The sequence below is a fragment of the Hirundo rustica genome, chromosome 9 (assembly GCF_015227805.2).
Source record: "Hirundo rustica isolate bHirRus1 chromosome 9, bHirRus1.pri.v3, whole genome shotgun sequence".
In the NCBI taxonomy this organism is placed as follows: domain Eukaryota; kingdom Metazoa; phylum Chordata; class Aves; order Passeriformes; family Hirundinidae; genus Hirundo; species Hirundo rustica.
In genome coordinates this window covers 28213657-28228786 of record NC_053458.1, presented here as the reverse complement: position 1 = coordinate 28228786, position 15130 = coordinate 28213657, and positions in this window count along the sequence as shown.

Sequence of the window (15130 nt, the reverse complement as noted above, 5' to 3'; positions counted from 1 at the left end):
TTTATCTCCATCCAGCCTTGATCCCGGCAGAAAGCGGGGCCACGTGGCAGTAATTGTGTTAGGAAAACAAACTAATCTCCGAAGGGACAGAGAGCAGCTGTCGGGCTATCGGTGCTATCAGGGAAATGGATGTGGCCTGCCAGCTCGCAGCGCTGCTCCGCCGGAGCTGGGGCCGGCCAGGGGATGGAGGGGGCAGAAAGGGAAGGAAAATAAGCTTGGGCTGCCAGGCGAGACTGGAGGAGTGTTTGTCGTGGCATTCGCCGAGAAGCTCTTTGCTTGCCAGAATGTTTGTGAGATGTGGTCCGGCGGGTCAGGTGTGGCAGTGAGGAGAGCCAGGTTAACCCTGGCAGATCCCTTGTCACCGTCTGCTCAGTGTCTCCTCTGCGCTCCTTGTCTAATTTAGCAGCAGGTTTGAAGAGCTTTTTTTGATGTGCTCCCCCCAAGGACGACTCTGTGCCGCAGGCACCCCAAAACCTGTTGCTGATGCAGCTTGCCCATCCCAGGGTTGGGCTTGCCCTCCCTTGCCACCCTACTCCTCTCTTCAGCCCAGCCTGGTGACTCCAGAAAGGGCACAGGGGCCAGACCGCAAGAGCTTGCTGGGGAGATAGAAGAGGTTCCTGGAGGTGCACGTGGAGATCAGGCTGCAGCAGGAAGAGCCTTCCTCTGCAATATTTCCCCAGTTTTGAAAGGGACGGGAATCAAGAAATGATCAGGCTGGTTTTGAGCTGTTTCTCTCCCCTGTGAAACCATTGGCAGGAAATTATTACAAAGATCCTCCAGCTGTTGCACTTGGCCCTCCCCACAGTTCTCCTCTGTGCCCGGGTCTCTAGCCCAGAAGCTCAGCCATTGCCATGCAGGGAAATACAGGATCTTCCCCCAAATTCTGAGCGCGAGCACCTTTGGGTGGTGGAAGGTGGGGAGGAAAGCGAACGGCAGAGGCAGGTCCCACAGGTCGCATGTGTGCCCCTCTCCCCAAAAAGCTGAATCAGTCCCCTGGTTCTGGATAACCCCAAACCTGGGGAAGGTTAAAATCTATCTCTGAAGTGTCTGGCTTAGACCCAACACAAACATTGCTGTTTCTGGATTATATGTTTAAGAGAAAAGAAAATCCTATCAAGAAGTAAGGCCAACAAGATACACAATTGTCTTGTATTTAGTCTGTCCTCCATATTCTACTAATGCTCCATTTGAGATGGACTTAAAAAAATAAAAAAAGCCCAGAATTACACAGCTCCCAAAAGTATTCCTGAAAATAAATTTTTGCCAGGTCCCTCCCCAGCACTTAATTAAGACTTCTATTAAATGCTGACAGGACCTTGATAGTGTTATATGTTGCAGCAGGCTCTGTTCATGGTGTTATAATTATGGCAGTAAAACAGTTTCCATTATAGTCCTCCTTTTCATAAGCTCATAACTCCTGAAAACATTTACTTTTCACGTTGAAATTTTTGCATGCCTTGCCTTAACCAGGTGGGATTTTTTTTTTTTTTTTTTTTTAACTTGTTAAAAAAAAACCAACATGTAGCCCTTTTTGAGTCATGGGGGAGAAAATACGAGGTTTTTTTCAACTGGAATGTAAGTGAGGGGGGAAAGGTAATGACATCATTTTTCTAAAGAGATGGCTAGCAAAAGCCTGTGATACCTGATGCTTGCTTCAGAAATGGATAGGCTGGGCTTTGCAGAGTGCCTGGGGCATTTCCCATCCAAAAAAAAAAAAAAAAAATTCCTATCTCTGATTTAAAAGCCTTGGTGAAGCCAAAGGCAAAGCCTCGAGAGAATCCACTTGTCACCCATTAGAAGTGACTCTTGATTGCAGGTTAAAAATAGAGGTAATTAATAACTCTTCCCTTCTGGCAACATTTTTGAGGTACTGACAGTATTTCTCATCTCTCATGGGGATGAGGAGTCAGTTCTGAAAAATTTTGTGAACTAGAAAACCAAAGGGTAAGATCTTTTAAGGTCAATGAAAATATTTTTCTTTGATAATTTCAAGCTTCCTGTTTTGATAGGATTTTTTTCCTATAAGCAGCTTAATTCTGAAGAGAGAAGACCTTTTCAACTAAAGCCCTGGGATGTGTCACTGAAGGAAGTACAAAAGCCAAACATTTGGACAATTTGGATGAGGGTTTCAGCTTTTTTCCCAGTTGAAACAACTGTCCAAACCACTCTTGTCTGCAATAAGTAAAATGGGTATTTTCCCACTGCTCCCCTTCCCACTGCACAGGGAATTTCCCAGCTGCCCCACTGAATGGTGGCCAAATGCAGGGATGGGGCAAACGGGATGGAGCCACAACTGCAGAAGCAGCTTGGACCACTGTGAGATCCACTGGACTCGTGATTTTATTTGTGGCTCCAGGATTTTGTCCTCCTTCTCAGCCACTACCATTGCGGTCCCTCAGCAGGGACTTCAAAGGCACAGGAGTCCCTTGGGACACTGAAGATACAGAATGAGCTTCTACTGCAGCCTTCAAAAGCATTTTGGATCATTAAAAGTCTGCCTCCTGATGGGGCCTTTAACCACAGGGAAAGTGGGATTTAGGTTCTTAAATTGTTTCTCTGTCTTCGACATTTTGCTTTTTTGGGACTGGTGGTTCTCAGGGGCCAGTCAGAGAAGGACAGCTGGGAGTGAGATCAGGAGGGAGTATGGCTGGAAGGCAGGGTTTTGTCCCTTGGTGCACTGGTATGCAATTTCTCAGGCCAAGAGAAAAGGTGTTCCGAAGGAGGATGGAGAGGATAGATGGAGGCACAGACCTGTCCCTGAGGGCTGGCAAATGTGCTTCGGCAACACAAATGAGCGATAAAGCAGGAGTAGATCGCCTGCCCCCAACCCTCCTGGTCTTCAAAAGTGGCTCAAGGAGCACTAAACACCGCAGTTACATTCCTTCCCTCCTTTCTAAAACAGGGCCCTGACCGCTGAACTCGCTTGTGTATTTATGTACGGCTTCACATTCCCCGGTGATGGCTGCGGGGAGTTTGCAAAGGGGCTGGCTGGGATTCCCGAAGCTCCTCTCCCAAGACACAGAGGAGAGGACTGGTCACTGGTCGGGATGTGCGTGTGGCAGAGGTGGCTCTGCGGGCTGGGTTGGCTTTCCCCTGCAGCGTGCCCCTGCCTGGGGCTGCAGAGGGACCGCTGCCTCCCCGGTGAGCTCTGCACAGCCCCCGGCCGGCCTGGCTGCTTTCTTTGGCGTGCTGGGAGCTCGCTTGGTTCTGGCCAAAAGCTGTCTTGACACTGATGTAATCAAAATCCAAATATCGCTGAGGGAAGCTTATCTGCAAACGTGCCCAGCCCTGGAGCCAGCACCCCCAGCCCAATCACGCTGCCTGAGGCAGCGCCAGCGGGGTTGCGTGGCTCGGTGTGAAGTCAGCTCGAAATGATGGTGTGTAGGCACGCAGCTGAGACCTTGGGAAGGAGATTGGAGCCAGAAAAAGCTGCCTTGACTGCCAGACTCAAGGGTCTTTGCTGACCTGGACCCTTTGTCTTTTGGTTTTGCTCCCTGGGGCTTCCCCAGAGGGTTTTCCTGTCAAGGAAGAGGGATGCGTGCCCCAAGTGCTACCCAAATACCCTCCCTGGAACAACTCCAAGGAGACCCAAAGGCACGGGCAATGGACATCCTGGTCTAGGTAGCAGACCCAAAGTGTGTCCTTGCTGAAGACTGGAGCCAAGGAGGGATGTAGGCTGCTAGGGAGGATTCGGGCTAAATGTACATAGCAGCAACAAAAGAGAAAAATTCTCCATTGATTGGAGGAAAAAAAACCTTAAACGCTCGAAACCATTGCTCATGGTATTGAGTTGGACAAAAATGGAATGAGGAGAGAGGTGTTCAGGAGGTCGGAAATTAACACCAAGGCTGTTCCTGTTGAGGGAGAGGCTTACTCCAGAGTGTGAAATTTTCAAAAGATTTGTGACTGCTACAAACATCTTTGTTTGGATGAACAACACCACAGGTGTGAGATGGTGGAAAGAAGGTCCAAAAGGAAGAATATCACATATCAGGATGATTCAGTCAGAAGTCTCTGGTATCTGTGCACAGGCAGCAGTGACTCCTTGGAGTCAGAGCATGGCTGATGTGACCTTTAGAGCCAAAGGTTGCCACCTGACCTGCAGTTTTCAGCTGGTTCCCAGCAGGCCAGCTTTTTTCAGGTGTGAATCCTCTCCTCCTCCATGCCATCCTCTGATGTCAGACACAATGGGAAGGACAGTCTGTTCTTCTGTAGGAAGCAGCCTCCGGCTTTTGAGCCACTGGCAGTGGCCCCAGTGCTAATTTTCATCTCCTGACCCCACATTTCCAGCAGGAGTGGAAGAAACTTGATTCGGTGCTGTTCTTGGTGGATCCGTATCACTCGGTGCACTCCCAGAGGGTTTGTCACTGGGTGCTTGCCCTGTGGCATCAGGCTGGTTGTGCCTTGAGTCTGCACTTCGTGGTTGGGTTCAGACTCCCCTGCTTTCCCACTCACCTGCTCCCTCCACCCCAAGTGTTTTTCCAGACTGCACCAATAATTGAATGTGCAGAGGTAGCAGGGCACGGATCTGTCTGAGCCCCGCTCGCCTTCAGTACCCCGGGAGGGAAGAGAAGAAGTGGGGGCAGGGGGAAGGCTTTTATAACCCTTTTAAAAAGCAGGAACATGGGATGTGCATTAGGCTTTCTTCTTCAGGGAGTATGGCTGCGCTTCGCCTCTCGCAGCTGTCCCTCCCCACGCATTCCTGCACAAACCCCTTTTGTTCGCTGCCCTCAGCCAATATACAGGCAGCAACAGCAGCCCAGATGTTCCCTATCAAACTCAGAGCCATGCCAACAAACTTTGGCACACATGAAAGTGTGCTGAGGAATGGGCCTCCGCAAATACCATTTCTTTTTTTTTTTTCCCCCCACCCTTCCATTCCTGTAAGGATTTTTTACACGCTAATGGCTTCCACGCTGCGACAGCCGGCGGCCGGGCCGGGCTCTGGGGGCGTCTGGCAAATTCGTGCCGCAGGTACCCCCGGCGCCTCGGCAGGGCTGAGCTGACCTTGAGCCCCTGCCCTTGTGCTTTCCCCGCTGCCTTTCCAAGGCTGGGGCCGTGTTCCCGTGGGCGATGTTTGTGACTGCAGCCCAGCCGGCACCGGGGAATGCAGGCGATGCTTTGAGGGGATTTGCCGTGAATCTGTTTTCTCCCAGGGCTGTCCGGGCTGGCTTGTGACGGCCTAGAAAAGCATAACTAAAGATGCTGTGGGGGCTGAGTGGCCCCTTTAGGCTTGGCTTTACCTCAGTCCTAGGGCCTGCTGGGAGTGTGGAAGTGAGTCGGGTTTTTGGCTGGGGTGAGATGCAGCTTTTCTTCTCTCTTTCTCAACATCTTCCCTGCAGGCAATTCCTGCTGCTGCCATTCAGCTGTGAGCCCTGGGTCATGGTGCAGATGGGGCCACTGCACATCCCCAGAGCTCTGTTGGTACCACAGGCTGACAGAGATGACCTGAAGGACCTGGAACTGAGGGACAGCGTGGCCAGGACTCAGCTCTACAAAACCAGAACATGGCTTTGGCCATGAGCAGCAGATGGGTGAGCACACAGATGAAAACCTTCCTCTGTCCACAAGATAGAGAACTGCTTATGCTGAGTAAAACACAATTTTGAGGCTGTGCACAGACATGCTTTGATGGAAGAGCTCCCTGTTGCACCCTGATGTGTAAATGTGGTTAAAGGTTGCTGCAGCTGCCACCCCTTTCTGCTCCTGCGGAGGCTCAGCTCTGGCTCTCACTGCAGATCTCAAATGGCAGAGCCATGTCCCACCTCTCTGGCTCCACCACTCAACTCCACGGGGTCAGTGCCACGTCTGGTGCCAACCATCCACCCGTGGAGAGCTGGGCTTGGGCAGGAGACAGCAAATGCTGCCCCTCACTCATTGAAGCAAGCAGAGGCCATTTCTGGCAGAAGAACCATTCTCACCTAACTTAAACATTTGTTTCAGCACCAGGGCTCTTCAATGACAGCTTGAACTACTTTTTTACCCCTCCACTATAATGGCAGTGATGTATTTTTTCATTCCTCTCTCACACTGTAAACACTGACACATTTTTGCTCAAATTTAAATTAAAAAAAAAAAAAAATCATCTGGATGAAAACCAGACCTTGAAAAGTTTCCATGGAGGATGGTGAACCTCTCTCCCCAGCAGTGGGCTTATCTGAGATCATCTACTTGAGGAGTGTGCCAAGATTTCCATCCTGGAAAAAGACCCTTCTCAGAGAGTTTTGCATAGGAGGGGATGGAAGGATCCATTGCACAGTGAATTTGGTTAAGAGAGGAGGACGCACTCAAGGTCCTAGGGGAGGGAGAACAGCTCCATTCCAGCCTGGAGTTGAACAGAGATGAAGCAATGATTGCAGAAAGGATCAGAGGAACCACCAGATGTGCAGGCGATAGCCAGGGCTTGGAAAGGGGGAGAAAAGCAGTTTGCAGAGTCCAGGGGCAGCACTCAGCTCTGGCTACAAGGACGTGCTCTGATGGCAGCAACACCAGCTGCTGTGGAGAGGCCTGAAGCTGGGTAAACTGGGCTGGGTGAGGGCAGGGGCCATTTCCAGAGACATCCTTCCCCCCAGGCTGGTGCCTCTTGCAGTGGTGACAGCGATCCTCAAAAAGCAGTGTCAGCTGCACCCTTTGTATCTTTGTCCTGGCTGTGGACCTCAGAAAATAAATGTAAGCTTTGAGAAAAGGTTAAGATAAAGAGGTGGTAGAAGAAAAATGGTCTGAGCTGATGAAAACACCATCTCAGGGGGGAGAGTGAAGGGGAAAAGAATGGTGGTTATTTTTCTACAAAGAATTTGTAGGTATTATTCCTAGAAAGTATGAGAAAATGAGCTCTGGTCAATTTTTCTGGTTCCCTTCCTTAAGGAAGGAAGGCAACACAGTGAATTTACCTTTAAAATAGTAGTAAGAATAATAATAAGAAGAACCATAGCCCCTAAACTATCTTATTTAAAAATAAAATAAAATATGAAATCAAGAGGTAGTTGCCATTTCACATGTGGTCTGGTTTAAATCCTGGGAGCAAGGTGGCCCCTGAGATCTAACCTGTTGGAGTAGAGCCCTGCTGTGTTCAAAGGCAAGGGCAAACCCTTGAATTTGCTTTCAGACTTGGGCTGGGGCTGCTGAGGTTTTCTCTGAGGTTTTCTGAAGCCCCGAGCGAGTCGGGGAAGATCTCTTTTCATCACCAAACAGTCTGTGGGAAAAATCCATCAGTAGATTTGCTTGGAGGGAACAGTTTGGGATGCGAGGCAGATGCTTGCTGGATTGTTTCGTGGCTTACACAGAAAGTCTGCAATCTTAGGGGCTTCATATAAAACCTGGAGGATAAAGGTCTTCTCTAAAAAGTCAGATTCCCCAAATGAGGCCGATTTCAGCAGTTGATCTTCATTTAACACTCCCAAGCCAGATGAAAAATTGCAGATTGAATGTGACCACGTGTACTTAGGAGGAGTTTCTAGTTCCTGGTGCACAGGTGTTGCTCCAGGCAGGACAGAGACATGTCCTGCTAAATAATAATAAATTGTGAAATAAATAAGCTGCTAAATAATCCTGCTTTTCTGGGCTGGACAATCCATGCTGGACTCAAAGTTAATGCTGGCTTGTTCTCAGAACTCAGGATATCTGTTTGTCCTCCGCGTCGCATCTTCAGTTTCTCTGTTAGTGAGCGCATTGCTACACTGAGCACATGGACAGGGATTGCAGAGCCTTTTCTCCTGCTAGGAGAGGGGTCTGGAAACAATTACAAGCTGCTCATGCTTAATCACTCGGGTAAATCTTAAATGCCTGCCTTAATATTTTGCAGGACCGAAGATGGCATCTGAATTTTTGCGGTGTGCAGGTTACCCAGCAGAGCACACAGACTTTGACAGTTCTGTGCATATTTTGGGAGTCTTGAGAACACCCCAGCTTCTTGAAATTCAGGTACAATTTCAAAGGAAAATTAAAATGCAAAGGGGAAAAAAAAAACCCAAACAAAACAAAACCTGAAGCTTCCCTGATATTTGCACAAATTGTCAGCTCAGTCATGTTCTTATGAACCTTTGCTGAACCTGACCATTTGTACCTCAAACTGAACAAGAAGAGAGTATTAAATAAGTGGGAAAAAAAAAAAAAAATTTAAGTCCCCTGTGAAAATGAAGGCAACCAAAATAACTCACAAATCTGGGCTGAAGTCAGTCAATGACAAGACAAAACAATAGAAGTCTTCCTTCCTTAAATTCTGAAATGTTTCACTTCAGCATTTTTAGGCTGAAGCAGTTTGCTTTATTCAACATTATTTAGTTAGACGCTTTCTTTTTATTTCCATTTTCAGTAGACCTGAATTTAACAGGAAAAGGGTTGTGGTTTTTTACACTGACTTTTTTAAAAGATGGAATAGTCTCCAAGCAAACCAGAGGATTTTGTTACTGGTCAAGCAAAATGTTTTTGGTTGACCCAAAATGAATCGAGCTTTCCTCGTTATATTAAGTCTTTCCTCTTAAAACCAGAATCTTCCACCACTAGATGAAACCAGTCATCCTTGTTTTCACCTTCCTGCTGCAGCAGTCAGGGGTCTAATTTTGGTCGCTCCTGTTTCAATCTTTATTCCCCTCTCGATGCATTGCAGGCTGAGCTCTGTGATATCAGAATTTGCAGCCGGGTGTGGTACAGCTCTCGCTCCAACTATCTCAGATACCTCACCAAAGAGCTGCTAAGCCTCTCTGGACAGCAGCCTGCTTGTCTGCAGGCTTTATAGCTCTGCTTCAAACCCTGCCAGTGACACCAACACCTGGAAATCCTCATCAGTTCGTGGCCCTGCTAAGCCTGTGGGTGTCAGCTGGTGTGCAGTCATGGCACTGTTCGAAAACTAAAGTAAACACTCTCTTCCGCAGAAAGTGCTGGGAAAAAAAAGCTTCTACACAAATACTGTGAAAGGCAGCCGCCAGCTGATGGGGGCAACTTTCCAAAGCCATGGAAAGGAGTTACCCACTAAAGCCTTGGTGAGATCCAAGCACAGCAATCCTTTAAAAACCTCCTCACAGATCTAGCCTTGGCAAAGAGCAGTTCACTGAGAGCATCCATAAACACGCGGGGTTTTATATCTTCTTTTTGTGTGCTTGTTACAGAGACAAAGCATCGACATTTTGTGAACTTTATTGCAGGAAAGACACAACGTTTCATCTTAAAGACTTCCAAATCGTAGCAGGAGTTATCTGCGAAGCGGCCAAGGCTGCAGGTGGAGGCCGGAGCTGGGAGGGCACAGCCCCTCCAGACAGGGGCAGAGTTTGTTCAGGGTGATGCTGGAGTGCTGCACACACAATTCCTTGGGCTATCTCTGAGCAGTGCTGAGGATATCCCGCCTGACCCGGGCTCCCCTCACCTCCCGCTGTGGCTGCAGGGCAGCACCATGCAGCTGAGGGATGGTGAGGTTCTAGCCCTGCACATGTGCCTGGCACAGCTCAAGTGTTTGCAGGACAGAGAGGAGAAGCAAACTGGTGCGTGTCCTGAGATGCCTGCAGCTTGCTGGTCTCCAAATGGGTTCCTTGGTTCATCTGCCTTGCATTTCTTCGTTGTACTCATGTTGCAGATATCTCCAGAGCACAGAGGTGGCTGTGCTCTGAACAAGGCTTCATGGAAAGTGTCTTGCTGCAAGGATACAGGAAAAGCGAGGGCTTGCTTTGCAAATAGGTGTGGTGTTGTCACACATCCTCCTTTGGCACTGAACATGTGGCGTCCCTTCAGCCACATGGGCTGAAGGAGAGCCAAAGCAGCCTGCATTGATTCAGACACAAACAGCAGCACCTCTGGGGCTCTTTGTGGGAATGCAGCAGGATGGGAGCAGCATCCCCCACCACTCCCTGAGGGTCAGCAGCAGAAGGGAGTTGTCTCAGCCCAATGTGTTGCCTTGCAGAGGTGGGAGAGGTGAGAGGACATCATCTTCCTTGTGCAGCTGGAAGGAGAGACATGGACTGACCAAAACACGCCCAGCTCAGCTGTCATGTCGGGGCTAACTGGCACTAACTTTATTTGATGGTAATAAAGTGATTTTCACATTATATAATACTCTACTGCAAATACATCTTACAAGCACTGCTGGCTCTCGGGTTTGGCAGCCATCTGTCCTTCTGTCTTGCCCTGAAAACACAAGATTCTCCCACACAGACTCTTCCAGGGGTGAAACTTCTCTTTTTTCACTGACTTTTTCAGGAGCTGCATGGCTGACTGGCACCCAAAGCGGTCCAGCTGTTGGTGCCGATGTGAGTGCCCACGGGGAGGGTGATGAGGCCGTGACAGCAGTGGGAAGAGGTGGGAATGGTGTGGGAAGCACCACAGTCACAGGAACAAGGCTGGGAGAGGAGTCAGGAGCTGGCCAGCGCTCAGACCATAAATGATGCAGAAAGCAAGGTCCAAAGTTGCAGAGCAGCCTGAACCCATGGTGAGTCTGTGGGTCCCCATCTCATCTAGAAGCCACGTGGGGATCCACACACCCAAAATCTCCAAACCTGCATCTCGCTCTCTCAGGGCTTTACTGACCTTTCCCAGAAGATGTTTATTGTTAAAAATACCTGAATGGACACTCTGTGGCCACTTTCAGCCAGTTCTCTCCATGTTTTGCTGCCCTGACTCCTCATCTCCAGTCTGAGTCTTGCTTTCTTCTCCACCTATCCTCCACAGGCCCTGAAAACACATCACCCTGTATCCTTACAGCTTTGCTTTATATATTTAAGGAGGACTATCATGTCCTCTCCCCCATACTTCTCTCCCATCCAGACTAAACAAGCACAGTTCATTCTCTGAAGCGTGTAAAAACAATAAGTTTGTTTGATGAATACTCAATTTGTTTAGCGTAGCGGTTTTAATCACTCAAGTTATGCCAAAGATAACAAACCTTCAGCAAATTTCTCTTCAAATCTTAGGTTTTATCAACTGTTTTGACAGCTAGGTTATAATTTTTACACAAAGAGTTAGAATGAAAGCAATTGCTTTAGAGTTTTTCTGTACAAAGATTTGAATCACGACTTTTACATTAGGCAATGCAATTAAATGCATTCTAGAACTGCCATGAAATATTAAACCTGGGGTTATAAAAAGTATTCTTTTAATGATTCATGGTATCTCTTAAAAGGAATTAGCTGCAACAATATTTCTTAAACCAATAATTGCTCATTTCCACTTGTTTTACTGTTCAGCTCTGGTTGTGCCAGCCAAAATGGTAAGTTTATAATCTTCAGGATATTTCTAGTAGTAATGAATTTTATTTTACCAGCTTTTTTTAATGGTGCTTTTAATTGGCCAGGGTTTAATCCTGTTTAGGTTTGGGGGTTTTTTACACAAATATTTTTAGGTGAGGAATTATTACATAAGATGTTTGTCTGCGTGGAAAAATTATCTTAAGTACTCACAGTGAAGAAAGAAAGACTCAAAAAATGTCAGTAGGAATTTATTTTCTTTTTTAAACATTTATATTGCATGCTGAGCTTCCTTCCAGTTCAGATTTTAGTTTTTCAAAGCCGAACTTATCTTAAGGTAAAAGCTCAAAAATTGAAACGCGAAAACATGGGTTGGGGCCTGAAAAGCTGAGAAGTTTTGAGGCTCAGTTTCAAAGTAAACACGTCACTGTAATGAGAAGTGTCCTGCAAAAACACCCAGCTCTGCACGGGATGCAGAGAGGAGCAGGTTCAGCCCTGCAATGCTGTGGAGTCCCTGTGGGACCATCTGTCCCCAGTTTGGCTCCGAGTACCCTTGGGAAGTTTGCCTCTTCCCTAGAAAATGTGTACGGATCCACAAATCAAAAGATGTTGAAAACTTTTGGTTTATCTTTTTTAAAAACAGGGCATTTTATGTGACTTTTTTTTTCACTCAGTAGCTCTTTAGATAAGTGGATTTTGGTTTCCCTCTGTGAAATTCTTACAAACCAAAAGATTGCTTTGGTCTCAGAAATGACAGTGCTAACTTAATCCCACTTACCAGGAAGTTAAGGGAACAGAAACAGAGGGGAAGGAATAATGCTGTATTTTTTTAATTCAGTCTTCTGCTAAGAAATTAAATACTTCATCTCAGGCTTTAAAGCCTGAGACGGTCCAGCAGAAAATCAACAAAATAAATTTTCATGGATCTCAAAAGTGATTTTAAAGGACAAATTAAATCCTGAGTTATTATCGAAAGAAAAGACTTGCTCCTTGCTCACATAGTGCCATAGCTTATCTGGACATGGTGGTTCTTCCTAAACCAGCCTGTGTTACGATACGGTAAAGGATGGGCTAGTATTGACACGGACATAATTTGATAGATCTTATTTTTGTTAGAAAAGGGGCTAAATTGATTTAGGAATTTTTGGCTCTGTTATTTTCAGGATGTTTTTTCCCTAGGTCTCTTGAATTACATGCCGGAGTCCTTGGAAGCTCATGATGGGGTCTGAAATGCAAGCAGAAAGGAAACTCTCCTTCCCTGTGCAAGCCTTTCCCTGTCTCACACTGGGGCTCAGTCCTTTCCCGGGAAAATGTTGCTCTGTGTGTTATTGGGGCAGTGCACAGAGCAGTGCAAAAATCAAGTTTTAAACATGCATCTAACTCAGGGAGCCCCTTGATATAGAAGGTCTTATTTGGCTCCTAAAAACCCCACAAGTTTTCAGTACAAAACCGATTCAAATTGATGTTATGCCCTGGTACAAATTGCTCCTGTCCTGGGTTGAAATGTCATCCGAGGTCTGACCCTAAGCTCTGACCTGGGCAGCCCAATTTGCCAGCCCATGATGACATTTCCACGCTGATTTGGGAACTGCACAAGAAAAGATGTTTTTGTGATCTGTTGGTGCTGGCTGCTTCTACTCACCAGACTCCAGGGCAATTAGGCCAAGAGAGAACGGATGCGGCAGTCACGGAGGTCTCCAGGTCTGCTCGGCAGAGAGCAGCTCTTGAAGCACAAAAAGACACAGGACTCAAGTCCAGCCCCAGATGTAAAAGGAAGGTTTGTGTTGTTCCTGGGGATATCATCCCAGGAGGTGGAAAAGGTTTCTATTTTCTCCTCATCTTGCCTCCTCCAGCCTGCGCTGGAGCAGCATTCGCCTGGAAAACACTTCATTCCTAGGTGGCAAATGTTCATGTTCTGCTCACAGGACTTTAATCAGCCAGAGAACACGGCCAGCCTCTGCTTTCTGAGCCTGCTGTTGGTAAATGCTCCGTGAAATGACTTCACCGTGCCGTAATTGTTCCTGGAGCAAGCTGGCCCAATGGCTGGCAATTAAACCTGGGGCCGATGGAAACTGTTAACAGGGATCGCTGCTTTGCCCGTAGCGTCGGACTTAACAACTCCAAACTCTTTCTACTTTTTCTATAAAACACGTGGGAGCTTTGTGCCTGGAATATCTGCAGCAGTAAAACGGATATGGTGCTTCACTTTTGTTTGTAGTGCTAAAACTTGCAAGAAGAAAGAGCTGAGGTTCAAGATGAGATCTGGTGTTTGTAGTTGGCGAAGCACATTCCGTCAGCATCTCTGGGTTTGGTACAGCCCATTACTGTGATTTAGACACCAGATTTAGATTCGTGATTCTTATACAGTCATCTCAAAGGGAATTAGGTGCCTACACCTTGTTGTAAGCCAACCCTTGCAGGGCTGGCCAACATTGTTCCACTGTAAAATTCAAGGCGACGCCTGGTTCTGCCATCTGGACTCCCCAGAGTTTGAGAACGTTTCAGTCAAGGTTGGATTATGTTTCTCCTTCAGATGTCTCCTGTGCTCAGCCAGAGATGCCATAACCCTGTGTGAAGGGCTGCTCGGCACCCCTCCGCCCGGGGCTTACCCAGGAAGGACTTCCTACATGAGATAACCACAACTCTCCTTCTCCTCTGCTGCATCAGCATCTCTGCTTAGCACCAAGGCTAAGCTGCAGGTGAAGAACTGGCACTCGTGTTTCCCCCAGGACATTTGGATCCCATGGGAAGCACTCAGGGAGCGTTCCCCTCTGAGTGCTATTGATGGGATGTGTTAGTCACGGCAGCTGCTGCAAGTGCGGCCACGTAAATCCCGGAGTCCCGCGCAGCCGTGGAGCCGTGGATTGGCTCAGGGATGCAGCGGCACTTCAGAGCTTGACTAATCCCTCACAGACTGGAGCCGGGCAGGGATGTGGGGCTGGAAACATCCCCGTTTACTGCCCATTATGTGTGATTTAAGCTTCCAGGCCCCTGGGCTGCCGCAGCTAAGCCAGGGGCTCGTGCCTCTGTGCTGGCTGTGGCCCACTGGGAGGTGAACTCATCCACAGGGCCTCTGACAGGCTTGCAGCAGCCACAAGAGTTTAGGAGAGGCAGGAAAATGCTTCTTTTCGTGGATACTGAGGGATGATGCTGTAACTTGTGGGGTCTTCTCAGTTTATACCTAAGGGTGAAAGCGAGTGCGTGCGTTCTTGTGCACAATGGTCAAAGCTGATCTTAAAAAGCACCAGTATGGGGCAAAACAGTATTTTTTCCTTGATGGCTTTCCCAGTGCTCATAGAAAAAAGAGGGAGAGTGATTTTTTACGTGGGCAGATTGTGATGGGACAACAGGGAAGAGTTTTAAACTAAAAGAGGAGAGATTAAGTTTACATATTAGGAAGTTCTTTCCTGTGAGGGTGGTGAGGCACTGGCACAGGCTGCCCAGAGAAGTTGTGGATGCTCCATCCCTGGAAATGTTCAAGGCCAGGTTGGACAAGGCTTGGAGCAACCTGGTCCAACGGAAGCCGTCCCTGCCCATCACAGGGGTTTGCAACTGGTTGAACTTTAAAGTTCCTTCCAGCCCAAAGCATTCAGGGATTCCCCGATTTCCTCACAGTCTTGTCACTGTAACTTACTAGACAGGCTGGAGCAGGATCTCACCTGCTTACAACTACTTAATTACGAATTATACATTGCATGGGGGTACGTGTGATGTTCCTTGAAGTTTGTTTGCTTTTTTCGGGAGATGCTTGCACTCTCCATTTCAGCCTCATTAGCCGGGACCCACAAGAGCCCTGTTCGGTCACAGGTCGGACTCTATGAGCTCAGAATTCTTTTCTAACCTAACTGACTCTGTGATTCTTTACGGCACCAGGTTGCCAGGAGCCGCCGGGACGTGCCCGCAAAGGCAGCTTCTCCCGGAGCACGGACGATCTCCCGCCGCTCTAGCTCTCCCCCCTCAGG